Genomic DNA, 16,349 nt, shown 5'->3' with positions numbered 1-16,349 from the left:
TTTAGGTGTGAACTGCAGTGCATATTTGTTTTAATACTTGCTTACATTTATTGCTTTGATTTCCTCTCACAAACACTATTCTGATGTACTGCAGCATTTCATTTTCTCCTCTTCTCTTTCTATGACTGTTTTTTAAATGTTTCTATTTACAGATCAGTATTCTTGACATTAAGGTAAAGACTTTAGACAATATTACATTTTTGCCTATACCTTTAGATGGACTACCTTCTTGCTATAAGGTCGAAGTGGCAACCAAATTATCAGCAAAGGAAGCCTTATCAGTCTTAGTAAAAGAATTTTCAGTTCTGGTTTGTCACAGCATGCAGCTTCATGACATACTCTGCATACATTAACCTTTGGCTGCACCAGAGGAGTATCATCTTTGCACATCATGCTATTGGCTAATATGGAGTATTATTTTAACGTTCATATTGTGTATGCACTGGACTGCATGAGGCACTAATTTAAGCTCAATCATGATGCCGTTTGCCACATTCAAATCTTTATCTCCTATAAGCGTTCTACGAACAAAAGCAATCTGGTTCTGTCAACATTTTTCCCAACATGGGCAATGCCAATAGGGCAGGCTCTGATCTGATAAACAACATTTCTGCATACAGTGCAAATAAACAGGATTTGTGAAGGCAAGTGTTTAAGTGGTTGGAACATTAAAATTACACCTGCCAGATTTTTCAATACTGGTTTTACAGTTCTAGCTCTTATGTCAAAACATAAGATTCTTTAAAAAGATGGTCTTTAGGATAAAAGAGTTCCAAGTTCAGTTTCATTGTTGTAATTATCACATAAAAGCAACCTTTGTCTGGCTACTTACAGTTTTGCTGACATTTTCATAAACATTAGTGTACAATTCAAAGATTTGGGAAATCAATGCCAAATGTTTAATTATATTGGTTTATTTAAGACTTCACATTACAGAATCTGTAGATGACAGTTTACAAAACATATAATGCAATCCTATAAACTTAAAAAATATAGTATAAAAATATGCTAAGGTATATATTGTTACCATTGTTAAAGATGTGGGTTCTACAGACCAGCCCCCACAAAAATGGCACCTTCATTTTTAATCAAAATCATGGGAAATTCAAATATTTCTATGGCAAGTACAATGTAAATATGATTTTTCTATGCACACAGAGGGACTGTGAAATGCTATGTGTTATCCTGTTACTGCCAGGGATATAGACAAGACAGACAGTATTTAACAGAAAATAAAATTAGAATAAAAGTCAACTAACTCATAAATATTTTTAAGTCTGTCTCATCAGATCCATTAACGCTTAACTTAAATTTGTTTCTCACATTTTAGCTTTATTCTTTTATAACCCCTTATGGCTGTTAGACCAGAAAATGCACAATATTAGTTATACCTACTACCAAATAGACTCTGTATTTTGAAGAACAGTTTGATGCCAATTAAAGTAATTTCTGCCTCACCTGCCAGAAAAAAATACTGGGTGTAAAATATTTGTTCCCATCTACAAACCCCTTCAGTCAATTAGGACAATGCCCAAAATTAGAAAGCCACCTACTTAAAGACCTCCAGAAATGAAGGATGTTTTATTGAGGACAGCTTTACAATTGGTTTAGAACACCATACAACATTATTTTACTGTTATATCATTGTCTAATAAAAACAGCTGGGTTCGCCTAAGATGTTACTCCTCATGATGTAGTCCACTGAGATTCTGAGAAAAATACAACTGACAGCTTTAGACTGCTTTATAGTATACAACATATTCACAGAAAGGGAGGATACACAGGTAAGAGTTCCAAGCAAAATTAAGACTTTGCACAATATTTCAATCTGACATGTAGCATAAGTTATGCTGTACCATGGAAAGACACAAATGCATCATTTTAGTCTGGAAATGGCAGAAATTCAAATTTTATGGCCCTGGTTTCCTGGAAAAAAAGAAACAAGGGAACAGTTATTCACATTCAATTAGCAACCAACAAAGAGGTACACCACTACAGCAATACAACAGTAAAAAGTTATATCAATTCAACGTAATATTGCATAGGGGGAAAACCATTGTTTCTGCTCCTATAAAGATCAGTGAACTGTTCTTTCTTCACTTTGACAACCACTTCATGGAGATAACAGAAGAAATAGTTACTTACTTTTAGTCCTTGTGCTGCATCATACAAATCTTAATTTAATTTATAAATGTTACAATAATTCTCTACTGCATGCGGGGATATCGGAACACAGTGTATAAACATACACGTCAGTCCATATATCATAAGAAATGGTGAAGAGCGCAACATGTCCATATGATAAGAATCATCCTCCAAAAGCCTATCACAGGCTAGATTTTAGATAGTTTTTATTTAAAAAAAAACTTCCTAAAAAGTAATTTCAGCACATAGAATACAAACTGTTGCATATATATTAAGCAATTTGTAAAAGTGCAGCCTGATAGACATACATTAAAAGAGTTAAATTAATGAATCCAGTCCATTTAAGTTTGAAGGAACGTCTGCTACCGACGTTCCCTTGTAATGCTAACTGCCTCACAGAGCCAAGCCTTTTTAAAGTGAACAGTGTAAACTACGAAAGAATTTAAGAAGTTTTAATTCCAGTACTGAAAAAAAGATGCCATTGAGGAGGTGTGATCATTTATAACTTCAATTAAGATTTAACGCTGCAGAACCAGTACTACAATTAACTATTTTCTGCACTGTAGGATCCTCCTTGATAGCCAAAAACAGAACAGAGTAGCAAACTAAAAATGTCAGTCTTCGTGGCTCTTGGACACAAGGAATAACAACTGTATCCTATAACGGAAAATGAAGGAACCTAGAATAGGGAATTAATCAAACAGGCTCCTCGGTGCAGCATGACTGACAGTCAGCTTCAGTTTTGGAATTGAGGCTACAGTAACTCATGATGGAGTGGACCGACTTCAAAATAGCTACTCTACATAATTCTGAAAGAGGAATGTTCTCAGCTAGGCTGTGGTGGCTCCTCTTCCTCTATAGGAATGAGCTCTGGATCGCCCTGGTAGGGATTTGTTTGCCAGTTGATAACGGAGATATGCAGGCTACAATTCAATGAGTAATGGTCTGTTTTGAAGTGGCCAGACCTTGGCAAACGTGACCACAGTCATTAAAGAGTTATCCAGAAATAAAGATCTTTTCTAACTTTTGAAGAGTGTAAGAAACATACTGCTGGAGAGGATGAGTTGGGAAAGATACTGGAAGAGTGATGGTCTGGTTAATATGGAATTCTGATACAACGCTCAGAGAAAAGAAGGACAAGTTTGCATAAGCATCCTATTTGCACTAAAAATTGTATAACGGTCAAATGCTAAGATGACTCACGTTTTACTAACCCTATGGGCTGACATGATTGCTATCAGAAAGGCAGTCTTTCAGGTAAGATGCTGAAATTTAATGGAAGATACCTAGAGCTCTGACTGAGCCAGATGTAAAAAAGTATGGAAGAATAACATACTCTTGGCATGTGATTGAATTATAGCCTCTCTGTTGGCATCATAAACAAAACCTCTTCCATTTGAAGAGACAGCAAGCCTTGACTGAAGGATCTTTGGTTCCTTTAGAATATCCATGCATGAGTGAGAAAGATTTAGATGCCCATATTGTCTGATCTCAAAAGCCAAGTTGCCTAATTCAAGGATGTCAGGTTAATGTGGAATAACTGACCCTGTGGTCTGGGTCGGATCTGGGTAAGAGGTTCGGATTGCATAGTATCCTTGTGTAGTTTGACAATTGTAACCAATCCAGACTTTGGCCAGTTGGGCGCCAAGAGGATCATTGTTGCTTGGGAATTCGGGAGTGTCAGTATGCCTTTCGGTATTAACAGCATTAAAGTTAAAGTGTAAGTTAATGGTATCAGCATATTCATCAAAAGGGCATTGCCCAATAAGCCTGGTTCTGATAGCCTGGATGCAACGTCATGTCCTTTTTAGGTCTCGCCTAGCATTGCAGCGCGCATACGCTACTCGCTCTGAAATGCATATGGCAGTAGGGTAAGTTTTAGAAGTTGAGTAGAAGCCCCGGCCAACTATTTCATTGGCTGGCGTCATCGTCCATGGTAAAAGCTGGCTTCTGATTGAAAATTAGGCTTCTTAGTTCCTCCTTGTTACCGCCCTGTCTCATTTTCAGACCCCCCCCCCCATCAGGACTGGATCGTTTACTTGTGGCATTACATGGTCTCCTTCAATTAGAGGGTAGGAACTTCTTTTAGTATTCGCTTAATGGCGACAGCTTGTTTAACGTAGCGGCAGCCTCAGCACTAATAATGGCTGCCATCCTATTGTTTTATAAATTGCGACAAGTTTATTACTCTGTTTTCCCCCACGTTATCCTATTATTTTGTTGCTGTAGCTCCTTCTCTTATATCTCTGAAATTAGTAAGTATGCTTATTTTGGCCTGCCCGATAGCAGCACAGTGGAGCTAGGCACACAGAGAGGTAGCTTATCTGTCTCTCACCACCCCCCTCTGAGATCTCCGCTTATTTATTATTAATACAGCCCACGCCGAAGCTCGAACCCTGTTCTCCAGCTCCAAAGTCGGCAGTGTTATATGTTGAGCCACCGCCTCCCTTCGATTCTCTGCGCCATTTGTTTTAGTTGCTACATTTGACCATATTTCTTTTTTACTATCTGTCTAGCCCCCCCCCCCCCATGTGCTGTGTTTTTTTATTTTTCTCTCCCCACCCCCATCCGAGATTGCTGTCCTTTCACGGTCACTTATTGGCTAACTCCTTCTGCTTAACAGTAACTACCCTAAGCAATAGATTTATCCAACGCCCACATGAACATGTGCAGTTGCAGCCATGTTTAAGAAGGACTGTGAGCGCCAGGATCCCAACACCGCACATAGGCATTATTTGTTTACATGCATTTGAGGAATGCAGCAAGACTATCAAACTTGCCTTATTAGAAACTATGTACAGGGTGAATGGTGCAAGTTACTGACAGTCCCTTCTAACACCCAACTATAGAGACAGACGCGATGTTATTCAAACAGATGCCGATTCAATGCTGCACTGTCAACACAACCTAGAAAGCATCCACTTTTATACTACAAGTTCCATTCAATGTAACAGGCTGAGTTTTGCCTCCAGATTTAACCAATATAAAAGACTGTCAGCTTTTCTTTTCGTTTCACAAATAACCGTATTATGCTGTTGAGCGAAGTTAAATTACTTTATTTTTAATACAAAACTGACACTATTGCTTCAAAATGCACCATGTAAAAACTGTGTTAATTTAGTCTTTGGTAGAGGAGTGTTACTTGTGCCGAAAAACAAGTTTAGAACAGGTTGGCTGCAGGACGACTAGCTTGAACTCTTCCATGGTTTCTGTAGTACAAAACAAAACCCACCAGCCTCAGCTTCTACCGAGAGCGCTATCCCACGCTGCACACTGGGACAGGAGAGCCCTAGGGTTGACTTTCTGATTGGGTCGCCTCTTTCTCGAGTGTTGTGGAGTTGAGTGAATGGCGGGATTCAACCGACAGTGGTGCTGTGTGCCTTGAGGCGGTATTGCAAACAAAACAGGTGATGGACCGAATGTGGATCAATGTCACACTTTCACCCCAGTCAAAAGATCTGGGCCCAAATCCATCGTTTTTTTGCACTCCACACCACCCTGGGTTAGACAATGGCGATATGCAAATCAGCTCTGACCCTGTGCCCCATGGGAACAGTCCAGTCCGAACTACAAAAGCCATGTCCTTCCCAGAACGGAATCAAGCATCCGAGGACCGGACCGGTTTCGAGGTAACACCTCTCATCAGCCCGGCTAGCTTGACTCCAGTGGTGTGGAGTGCCTGGGACCCACGTCTGAGCATCCCCAGTGCACTTATGGCGGTATTGCAAACAAAACAGGTGATGGACCGAATGTGGATCAATGTCACACATTCACCCCAGTCAAAAGATCTGGGCCCAAATCCATCGTTTTTTTGCACTCCACACCACCCTGGGTTAGACAATGGCGATATGCAAATCAGCTCTGACCCTGTGCCCCATGGGAACAGTCCAGTCCGAACTACAAAAGCCATGTCCTTCCCAGAACGGAATCAAGCATCCGAGGACCGGACCGGTTTCGAGGTAACACCTCTCATCAGCCCGGCTAGCTTGACTCCAGTGGTGTGGAGTGCCTGGGACCCACGTCTGAGCATCCCCAGCGCACTTATGGCGGTATTGCAAACAAAACAGGTGATGGACCGAATGTGGATCAATGTCACACATTCACCCCAGTCAAAAGATCTGGGCCCAAATCCATCGTTTTTTTGCACTCCACACCACCCTGGGTTAGACAATGGCGATATGCAAATCAGCTCTGACCCTGTGCCCCATGGGAACAGTCCAGTCCGAACTACAAAAGCCATGTCCTTCCCAGAACGGAATCAAGCATCCGAGGACCGGACTCGAGGTAACACCTCTCATCAGCCCGGCTAGCTTGACTCCAGTGGTGTGGAGTGCCTGGGACCCACGCCTGAGCATCCCCAGCGCACTTATGGCGGTATTGCAAACAAAACAGGTGATGGACCGAATGTGGATCATGAGGCATCATGAAGCTGCAGTGTGAGGTGGAGGTAGTTAACCGTATGCTGCCCACCTTCGGCATGAGGAACCGAGGCAAAGGCACCTGTGCTGTGCTGTCCATCGGCATTCAGCATCTCCAGAGCAAGTTCGGGGGCAGGAGTGCTGCTGTCTTCTTGATGATCTGCACACTTAAAGATAAGGCGGCATCCAAGTACAAGGTAAGAGCTCGCTCCAAGGGGCTTGGGTCTGCTGCAGCTTGTGCTGGGCTGAGAGGGGGCAACCTAGCAGAGGCATCACATGTGTTTACCAAAAAAAACAAAAAAACATTTGCAATGCAATAGGTCTCACATTTTGCGAGTTTGAGATATTTGCATTGTAAATGACAATTCCTTTTATTTATGTTTTGGTTTTTAAAACATAAATAAAAGGCATTGTCATTTACAATGCCAATAGCTTAAACTCGTGGAAATGCAAAACCTATTGCATTACAAATGCTTGTTTTGTTTTGAGTTGTTGCAAAGAAATCTATTGTTGGACAGCTCAACTCTATGAATAGTGTTGTTGTCCAGAACACATCTGTGATTTCCTTCATAGAATCTGCTTAGGTAATCCACTGTTGGTTTAGGATTTAATGTTAAGTGTATTGCCTTTACTGAAAGAAGCCTAGCCAAAACCCATGGCCACCTCTTTTGCATTTCCAGTCTAACAGGTTTTGATCTTGTGGCCCCTTTCTTGTTTAGATAGTGCATGGTTATGTTGTTTGAATAAGAATTTTGCTTGTTATCATGGATGATAGGAAAGCCTTGAGAGCTAGATGGACTGCTTTGAGTGCCAGGTTCTTGATGTGATGGGAGCTCTCATTATCTGACAAATGGATGTGCACAGACAGAGCTCTCAGATGAGCTACCCATCCTGAAAGAGAAGCATCTGTTATAATAGAACAAATTAGGGTTGAAAACTGATGCGGGACATGTGCTCTTGCACCTGCATGAAATCAATTGCCTTGCAGTCACCACTGATGACCAACGGCTCTTGCCCTGCCTGGACCTCGTGCCACTCAAGGAATTTGCTGGTGAGTAGGGCTCTTGCCCGCCCTACACAGACCCACTCCCCCTTTTTTAAAAAAATCGTCATTCAAGTCTGACATATATACATGTTTGATTTCAGTTCTCCACGTGCTGCCTGGATCAGGACCAATTTTGGCTTGACTCCAATTGAACCCTTTCCAACAGATCAGATATTCACTGATCTACAGTAAGCAGCCCCCAATACTGCCCCCTTCCTAAGACCTTTATCTAGTGGCTTGACCTCCCCTTACCCTTGTTTCCCTTCCCTCCCATACAGCACTGTACCCAGCCCACCATGTCCTGAAGATGATCCTCATCCAAACGGATCGAAACGTCGTTGACTAAACAGCCAGACTATAGGCGCCCCCTCACAGTGGCTCTCCTTAGAAATATTGAATTAAGACACCATAATTGAATTGGAAACCATTGTGTATTTTCACTGTATATATTTGCACCTTGCACATTGCGCCGCTCACGCTGTATTCCTTGTCACTTGCGCTGCCGTAGTGTCACAATCTACTGCACTCGTGCACCTTGTACAACCCTTAGGGCTGATACTTGTTACTTGTTTATTTGTTCACACAGTGCTGTGACCAATTGTATTTAATTGTCCCCCCCCCTTTTTCCTTGATTCTTTAAATATAAAATGATGCTTTCTAGCACTACTATGAACGAAATAATTGACTCCTTTATCTTTTTAGGATAATACTGTATAGATATCCTTACCAGTTATTGTTTATTAATCTGTTCAATCATACCCCTTGGGGTATTGTTTTGTATACACTTCCTTAGACCCCAATCCCAACCGGTTGATGGGTTCATACTCCTGTCCTTTTATATATACCACTGATGATTAGACACTGCTGGAGACATTTCATTTGTAGGCTGGCATTCAGTACAATGGAACTGCAGGACGCCAAGAACAAAGTTGAATTGCCTGGACATCACACTGGAAGTCTTAAGACGATATTTCTCGTGGACTGAGAACACACTCCTCCAAAGGATGTAGTTTTTCTAGCATCATCTAGCATTGTTCACAGATAAGGTCACCTGAACAGAGTGTGTTGCTGACTTCAGAATAGGTAAGCGTAAACAACACTGCAGCTCTGACTTGGTTAAGGCTAAAGCTAAAGTACCACAGAATTGTGCCTCCATTATCTCATATCTAACAACCGCTGTGGGTGCCCTAATAGAGGAGATACAAAACACTGAGGAACAGGTGGGTCTGGGGTTTGAGAAAGTAGTTTCAAGCATGTTACCAGCTGCTGCTTCATCAAACGTAACCTCATGTGAGGCAGCAGTTACTAACACGGAGCAGGTTGCTGTAACGAAGGGCCCGCAGGATCCTTCACTTCACCTGATTATGGCCCCCGCAAAAAAAAAGGAAAGAAGAGAGGCACAAACAACGGCACAGTTATGGTTGAACCCCCGTTGCGCCAGGACAGGGCAGGGATTCAGGACTTTGATCATTTTCTACATCATGTGGTGAGACAAATTGTGGGTGAACGTTTGCAGTCGCGCATGGAACCATTACAACACTCCTGGAGGATATATCCAAACTTGTCAAGATAATGGTAGAAGGGCTGGCTGGGAAAATGGCATGAAAAAAGACTCATTGGTGGACACTAGGGGTGTGATCAAAAATAGGTTTGATGCACATATCATGCAAAACACCACTCATTAGAAATGGGGGTCTGCAAGTCAGGAAGGTCAAAGTACCACACACCCTGGCTTAGCGAACAACAATATGGTTAAGGCTGGCAAAAATCTAGGTACTATGGTGGTAGATACGAATACATATTGTTTGGGAGCATACATTCCTTTAAAAAAACAACTCCATGCTCCAGAAGCTTCCAGGGGATAGTCGCTGTTGCAGGGGGGAAATCCCAGCCCACCATGTCCCGCTGCCTAAGGAGTTTCCTGGAGGCTATGCTGACCCGGCTACACCACTACATCTCATTCCCCACCAGCCAACAGGACTTGAATGAGACCAAGCATCAATTTTACAACGTTGCACAATTTCCACATGTAATAGGATGCATTGACTGTACCCACATCCACATCTGCCCACCAGCACAAACGGAATACATGTACCGCAACCGCAAGTCCTACCACTCCCTCAATATCCAGATGGTGTGCAATGCCAAGACATTCATCACGGACATAGTGGCACAGTACTCGGGGAGCACACATGACTCCTTCATATTCCGGCACAGCGGCATCCACACACGACTGGCCAGGGGAGACTTTGGGGAAGGACACCTACTAGGTAAGTGCACATGCCCAAAAATAGTACACTGTGATCATGTAGCTGCGCAGAACAGGCACTCATTCTCTGCTCCTATCATTTAGGTGACAGCGGCTACGCTCTCCGTGAGTACCTCCTCACCCCATACCTCAACCCTGTAACACCACAGCAACGGCGTTACAGTGCTGCACACATACGCACAAGAAATTGCATTGAGAGGACATTTGGCCTTTTGAAGAGCAGATTCTGCATACTTTACAAGACTGGTGGGGCCATCAAATACGAGCCTGAGGTCTGCTGCCGCATCGTGGCCGTGTGTGCTATCCTCCACAACATTGCTACCAAGCGCAGGATACCTGTGGAGATCTCTGGCAGTGAGTCGGAAGGGGACAACCGACCACCTGCACATGTGCGCATTGCACGCGAGGAGAATCCTGCAGAAGGACACAGGCGCTGTAACCAAATCAGCATGAACTGTTTCTAATGCACCCACACCCCACACCCAAGACTTCACTCATGCATGACAATAGTAATAATGACATGAGTCAGATTAAGTTTAACAGAATATTTGTTATTATTTTTGCACAATAAAGTGGGAATTCCCCAAACTGTAACATGTTTGCCATATTGCGTCATATGTCCCATGTTCTTGAGGAGGGCATGCTTGTAGCAGCAGCATGGCCCTTCATGGTACTAATCAAATGTTCAATGCCGCCTCCGGGCAGATGCTCCCAACCTTCTTTCCAGCTCCTCCTCCTGATTTGGCCGTGAGGCAGCAGAGGGCTTGCTGCTGCGGCGGGGTGCTACCACCAGTGGCACGGATTGGCTACTATGGCTGGAATTAGCCTTACTAGTGTCGTCGTCCCCCAGCCCCCCCCCCCCCCCCCGCCTGGCCATGGCCAGTTGCTGGCATACCCTGAACTGCTGTTGTCACTTGCTCCAGAGCTCTTGCGACGTCCTGACAGCACTGGACCATTTGCACCTGCATGGCCAAGGAGCGTCGTGAGAGCTGGGAGGTCGCGTTGCCAATGATATAATTGGACCGCATGTATGCAGACAGGCGGGTCAGCAGCTGCCGGTGTCTGCGCCGGTTGATGTCCCGCTGGCTATACAACGCCTGGGTGTTGGCCTTCACAGCAGCGGTCATCCTCTCCATACGGTCTGTCAGCTGACCAACATTCCTAGCGGTCTTGTTGAGCTGGAGATGTATAGCAGCGAGATGACGGGCTTGTGTCTGTTGGACGTGGAGCATACGGCGCTCAATAGAGAGCCCAGGTGCCCGCACGTTCACCCCCCTGCCAGCGCGTGATGTGGTATTGCGCGGCTCCCTCACCAGTCCGCTGGACAGGCTCCTCACAGCCGCAGGGCGGCGGGTTTGTCTGCGTGCTGCTGCTGGTGTTGTCAGCCCCACTGGTGTTTGAGTCACTCGCTGTGGTACTGCTTCGCCTGTTGGCGCAGAGGTGGCACTGTCCACAGGGGCAGGTGGTGGTATGACCGCTGGTGCGGCAGCTTGCCCTGATGGTCCTGGCTGTGGGGATAGATGTACAGCTCCCTCAGTGTCCTCTGTTATTTCTTCAATTTGCAGGGCATCACTATCCGTACTGGGTACTTCAGCGCCACCTGTGATGTAAAGTGGACATTGATTAGTGACATGTCACTTACACATTGGAGCTTCCTACATGCATGCAGGCTACCATTCCCTGACTCGCTGCAGGATTGACTCTCACTGAACAGGTCTGGCTGTATGGGGCTAGATGGTAATTGTGGTCAGACTACATGTCCCACAATGCAATAGGGCTTTTGTGGTGTGCTTTGGCTGCATGACTGGGGTTTGTAATGGGATGATCTGGGGTCATGGCCATTGTTAGGGGCAGGGTCGCAGTCGCATGGCACTTATCTTGTGTATCTTGGGTGGGTCGGGAGGAGTCCAGCTGGATTACTCCCACGCATTCCTGCGGATTCAGGGTGTCCTCTACTCGGTCCTCAAGTGGGGTGTTGGGTGGGACAGTGGGCTCCCCTCCTCCTGTCGAAACACGCTCCCCCAGCCTCTCTTTCAAGTCATCCACAGAGCGCTGGGTCACCCCCACAGAATTCACTTTTGCGCGGATGCGCAACCAAATCCTCCTTTTGTCGGCCTCAGGCACCCTTCTAGAGTTCTTCCCGAAGAGGCGGTTGTGGTTCTTGCACACTCCCTCTATAAGATATTCTTACTCTTGTTCTGAACATTTAATTTTCCTTTTCCTTCCTGTGGAAGTTTCACCTGCAGCTTCCTGTGACATGTTGTGCACTGGGGTGTCTCCTGGATTTCACCTGTAGGTACTCTGGAGGGGAGCTCTGGCAATGCTGCTTCCACTTCAGGCTCACAATGGATCTGCAAACAGGTGGCTAGAGGACTCACATGCCCAAGGAGGGATTGTAAGGAAGTAGGTGAGAGGTGGTTTGATCACGTATGCACTGAAGCCCACCAAAAGCTTTTAAATGCCCTAAAGCGCTTAGAGACCCCTGGGTTATAACGCGCTATATAAATCGAAAGAAATAAATAAAATAAAAATAAATGCTGAATGAGGGTGGAACTGCCTACTTCCTGGTTGTGATGTCATCACTGTGCTCAGAATGCGACTTCACGTTTTTGCGATTTCGGTATTTGCGAGATTGCTATTTCAACAAGGGTATCGGCCGATTCTGCGATTTTTAGGCGATTTTCGGAAACTCGCAATCGGCGATTGCGGCCGATTGCGAATCGCTTTTTTTAATCGAATTTTTTCATGAATGCCATTCTGCGATTTCTAAATTGCGATTTGCTTTTTCTCGCAATTTAGGAATCGCAGAATTTGACATTGATGAATCTAGGTGTATATCTTCATTACCTCAGACCTGTTATACCCGGTGGTATCCTACACTGCACAGTAGTCCCATTTTAGCTATCACAATCCCATACAAGTTATATTGGATTGGGGTACCGATGTACTGGAAAATCTGAGGAGGCCACTTCTAGTAAATTTTAATTGCTAAAAGATCAGGGCCGCAGATTGAAATGGAGCAAGGTAGTCCTGGATCTTTTACTAAATTAAATTTCAAGGGAGGATATTATCTTTGTCTTGATAACACTAAGAAGGGGGTAGACACCCTCAAAGCCTTTGAAAGGATCTGCAGGTGGCTAGAGGACTCACATGCCCAAGGAGGGATTGTAAGGAAGTAGGTGAGAGGTGGTTTGATCACGTATGCACTGAAGCCCACCAAAAGCTTTTAAATGCCCTAAAGCAAACACCACAAGAAATTGTAAAGCCGAAATTAAACAAGAAGCCTGGAATGATTTACTCTCTGGGGACGTACTCAATAATAGTGCTAGATTTTGGGAGATTGTAAATAAACCTTTTTTCACTGGGATTAGCAATTCCCCGCTCAAATGTAAAATACCTGAGGATCAATGGTTCACTCATCTTAAACATATATATGATGATCAGGAAGATGTTGCAACCCCATGTCTCCCTATATCGAACACGGGTACATATACCCTGGTTTTATTGAAGAGGAAGTAGAGGAGGCAATAATGCAGATGACTAGTAATAAAGGTCCCAGTCCGGACGGTGTTCCGGCTGACCTTTATAAGCAGAACATGGCACTCTGGTCTAAAATTTCAACTCATGTATTTAATGTGGCATGTTAGCATGGTTTGCTGAGGTCTTGGTCCAAATCTATTAATATACCTGTTTTTAAGAAGGGGCAGAGAGGGGATCCGCGATGTTACAGGCCCATATCACTGATCGATTCAGCTGTCAAAGTATTAGGGAGAGTGATCCTTAGTACAGTTAATTTACTCTATCAAATTTGCAGTATGGTTATAGAAAGGGTAGGAGTACAATGGACCAGTGTTTAAATTTGCAGCTGTTAGTTGGGAAATACACACCTGCTAGGACCGGGAAACTACATCTGGCCTTTATGGACCTGTCTTCAGCCTTCGACCAAGTAAACAGAACAAAATTATGGGTCTTATTAAGCTTAATGGAAATGGACCGGTGCATAGTTAATTTTAGTAGTAGTAGTATAGCTTTATTTCGATACGGTACATATCATAAAAGCAGTACAAAAAGTAAAATCATTACAAAGGTGCATAATATAAAATACCGTAGGGAATCATAATAGACATTAATACATAAAATACACATTTAAGCTATCCTTACAAATGTTTACACTAGTATCTAAAAACAGGTCACAGAAAAGAGGACATTATTGAATCAATAGCTTTCTTGCAGATCTTATACGCCATGCCCAGCCAAGAAATTTTGCCATGCAGCATGCAAAGAATGGGCGGGCATCAGAGCGCAATATACGTAGTGCTTCTAAGTGTGATCTTGTTCCCAGACTTCTGCACAAGGGCTTTAACCATTTCAATCTAGGAGCTGCATAAGCACTGCACTCAAACAGAAGGTGGGCGTCAGACTCAACCCTTAAGTCGCAAAATGGACAAAATGGGAGCGTTTGGAAGGGAGGATTCCAAGAGGAAGTAAACAATCCTAAGGGGAGAACACCCACCCTAAATTTGAAGTAGAGTGATCTGTCTCCAGAACTGTGGATTAGGTCCAAATAAGGTTCCCTGAAGGGGAGATCTTTAACTAGTAAAAATTGGGCAACAGATTTGCAAAGATTGGAGTTACGCATTCTGTTAATTTTATGTAAGATCTGCACAGGGATCTCTCGGTGAGATATGACTAGACGGGTAACCATACTCAGCACATTCGCCTTGGAAGAGGAATTAGACAGGGCTGTATTCTAGCTCCCCTCCTATTTACTTTATATATAAATAATCTTGACTCCTCTCTGCACACAGCCTGTAAAGATTTCCCTCGAGTGGGGGATCGGTTAATCCCTGCTCTTTTATACACAGATCTTGCGGTTTAATTAGCGCGCACAGTAGTTGGGCTCCAGAGCCTCTTGGATTCTTTTGCGGATCCTTGGATCTAAGTGTTAACTTCCCAAAATCTCATACTAGGACCATGGCCTTATGCCGAAAAAGCCAAAAAGGTATCGCTGCGAAGGAACTGAAAGGGACAAAGGTGACAACATTTACATACTGAGGGATACTGTTTGATGAGAGGGGCTCATAGGTACTGCAGGAACGCCATGGTAAGATCAACAGTAGTAGTTCTTGATTTTGTGCGCAGGCTCGGGACCAAGCCAATTGAGGCCATGCTCAACATTTATAGAGCAAAATGTATAGCCATCTCTAAGTATGGGTTTGAAATCTGGGGCTATAAGGAGGTTGAGAAATTACAAATAGTGGAAAACAAGTTTCTTAGAAATTTGCTCTCCACTCCCTCTTATATTATTCATCAAGAACTAGGCATAGGCTTCCTTTCTGACCTGATAGGCATAGCACCGCTCTTGAGCTGGGGAATGATCTGGATTAATCCAGAATTGATGGTGAATTGTGAGATTACCCAAGATTGCTTGGACAGTGCAAATAGCATCCTGTGGTTAGGGTATGTGAATGTGAAGAATTTAACAAAGAAATTATGGCACCTGAACTTTCGGAGTCTCCAAACAATCTTAGGAAAGAGGACCTATCGAGTTAAAGAACATAAGGCAAAGAGCGGATTAAGAGCTATTGAAACCCATGGTACGAGCACATCTTTTACTGAAAACAGCTCCAAGGATAGAACCATTTTTAAAGGTCATAACAAAGCCTTATCATCGCTTTCTTTTAATTAGATTTAGACTCAATCTTTTGCACTTTACATTGGCTGAACCTCAGGGATGGAGAAAGGTGAATGATTTGGGCCCTTCTTTGTGTGATAACTTCTCTACCCAAGACACTTTGTACTTTACCATATTTTGTGACCACTTATCTCATTCGTAAACAGGACAAAGAATTTTATTCAGGCAAGGGCCGCATTAGTATACTTACAGATGCTGAATAATACATGGGAAAGCTTTAATATTGCTAGTTTTTTAGTTGCAGCCGTTAGGGAAAGGAAAAGAAGGACCTCTATGTCATGTAATGTTGTAGTTTATCTAGAACTGCGATAAAATGTGCTTCACATTGAACGTCTTTTTTACCATAGACTACAGTTTTTACTGCATTTTGAGATTACTTTTTTTAACATTTGTTGTCTTCTGTTTCCTAGAGAAATTTCTAAATTAATTTTCGCATATTGTATTGTATTGTATTGTAATTGCATTTATATAGCATACGAGTCGTCGAATCGCTTTTTAGGCGAGTAGCACGCAAATCCAGGATCCATAGAGGATTGAATTAGTATAGTGAAACATGCAAGTACATTTTAAGTGGTGGATAGGTTAGTCAGTTATTTGGATTTGGAATGATAGCAGAAGGATAGAAGAGGAAAAAAGGTTTGTATTTATTATAGCATTTGTTAACCCTGATGGGGTGTTGAAGCACACAACTCCAGAAGCCCATAAAGGATTAGTCATGAATTAATATGGGGAAATATGAAAGTAATTTCAGTGGTGGATATTAGTCAGTTATTTGGA

The 16,349-nt window shown here is 43.3% G+C and overlaps 1 protein-coding gene across 1 annotated transcript in view; it reads right to left on the bottom strand.

Annotated features, from left to right (window-relative positions):
- Nucleotides 1-901: 901 nt before the first annotated feature.
- DDX43 (DEAD-box helicase 43) overlaps nt 902-16,349 on the bottom strand; it is a 995,487-nt gene continuing 980,039 nt past the window's right edge. Inside the window, exon 17 of the mRNA XM_086925221.1 lies at nt 902-1,926. The gene's annotated coding sequence lies outside the window, so the exon portion shown is untranslated. The remainder of the gene's footprint in view (nt 1,927-16,349) is intronic.

Source organism: Lissotriton vulgaris, chromosome 6 (assembly GCF_964263255.1).
Source record: "Lissotriton vulgaris chromosome 6, aLisVul1.2, whole genome shotgun sequence".
Taxonomy (NCBI): domain Eukaryota; kingdom Metazoa; phylum Chordata; class Amphibia; order Caudata; family Salamandridae; genus Lissotriton; species Lissotriton vulgaris.
The sequence above is the reverse complement of the archived record's forward strand: the minus strand, read 5'-3'. Positions and strand labels throughout refer to the sequence as shown.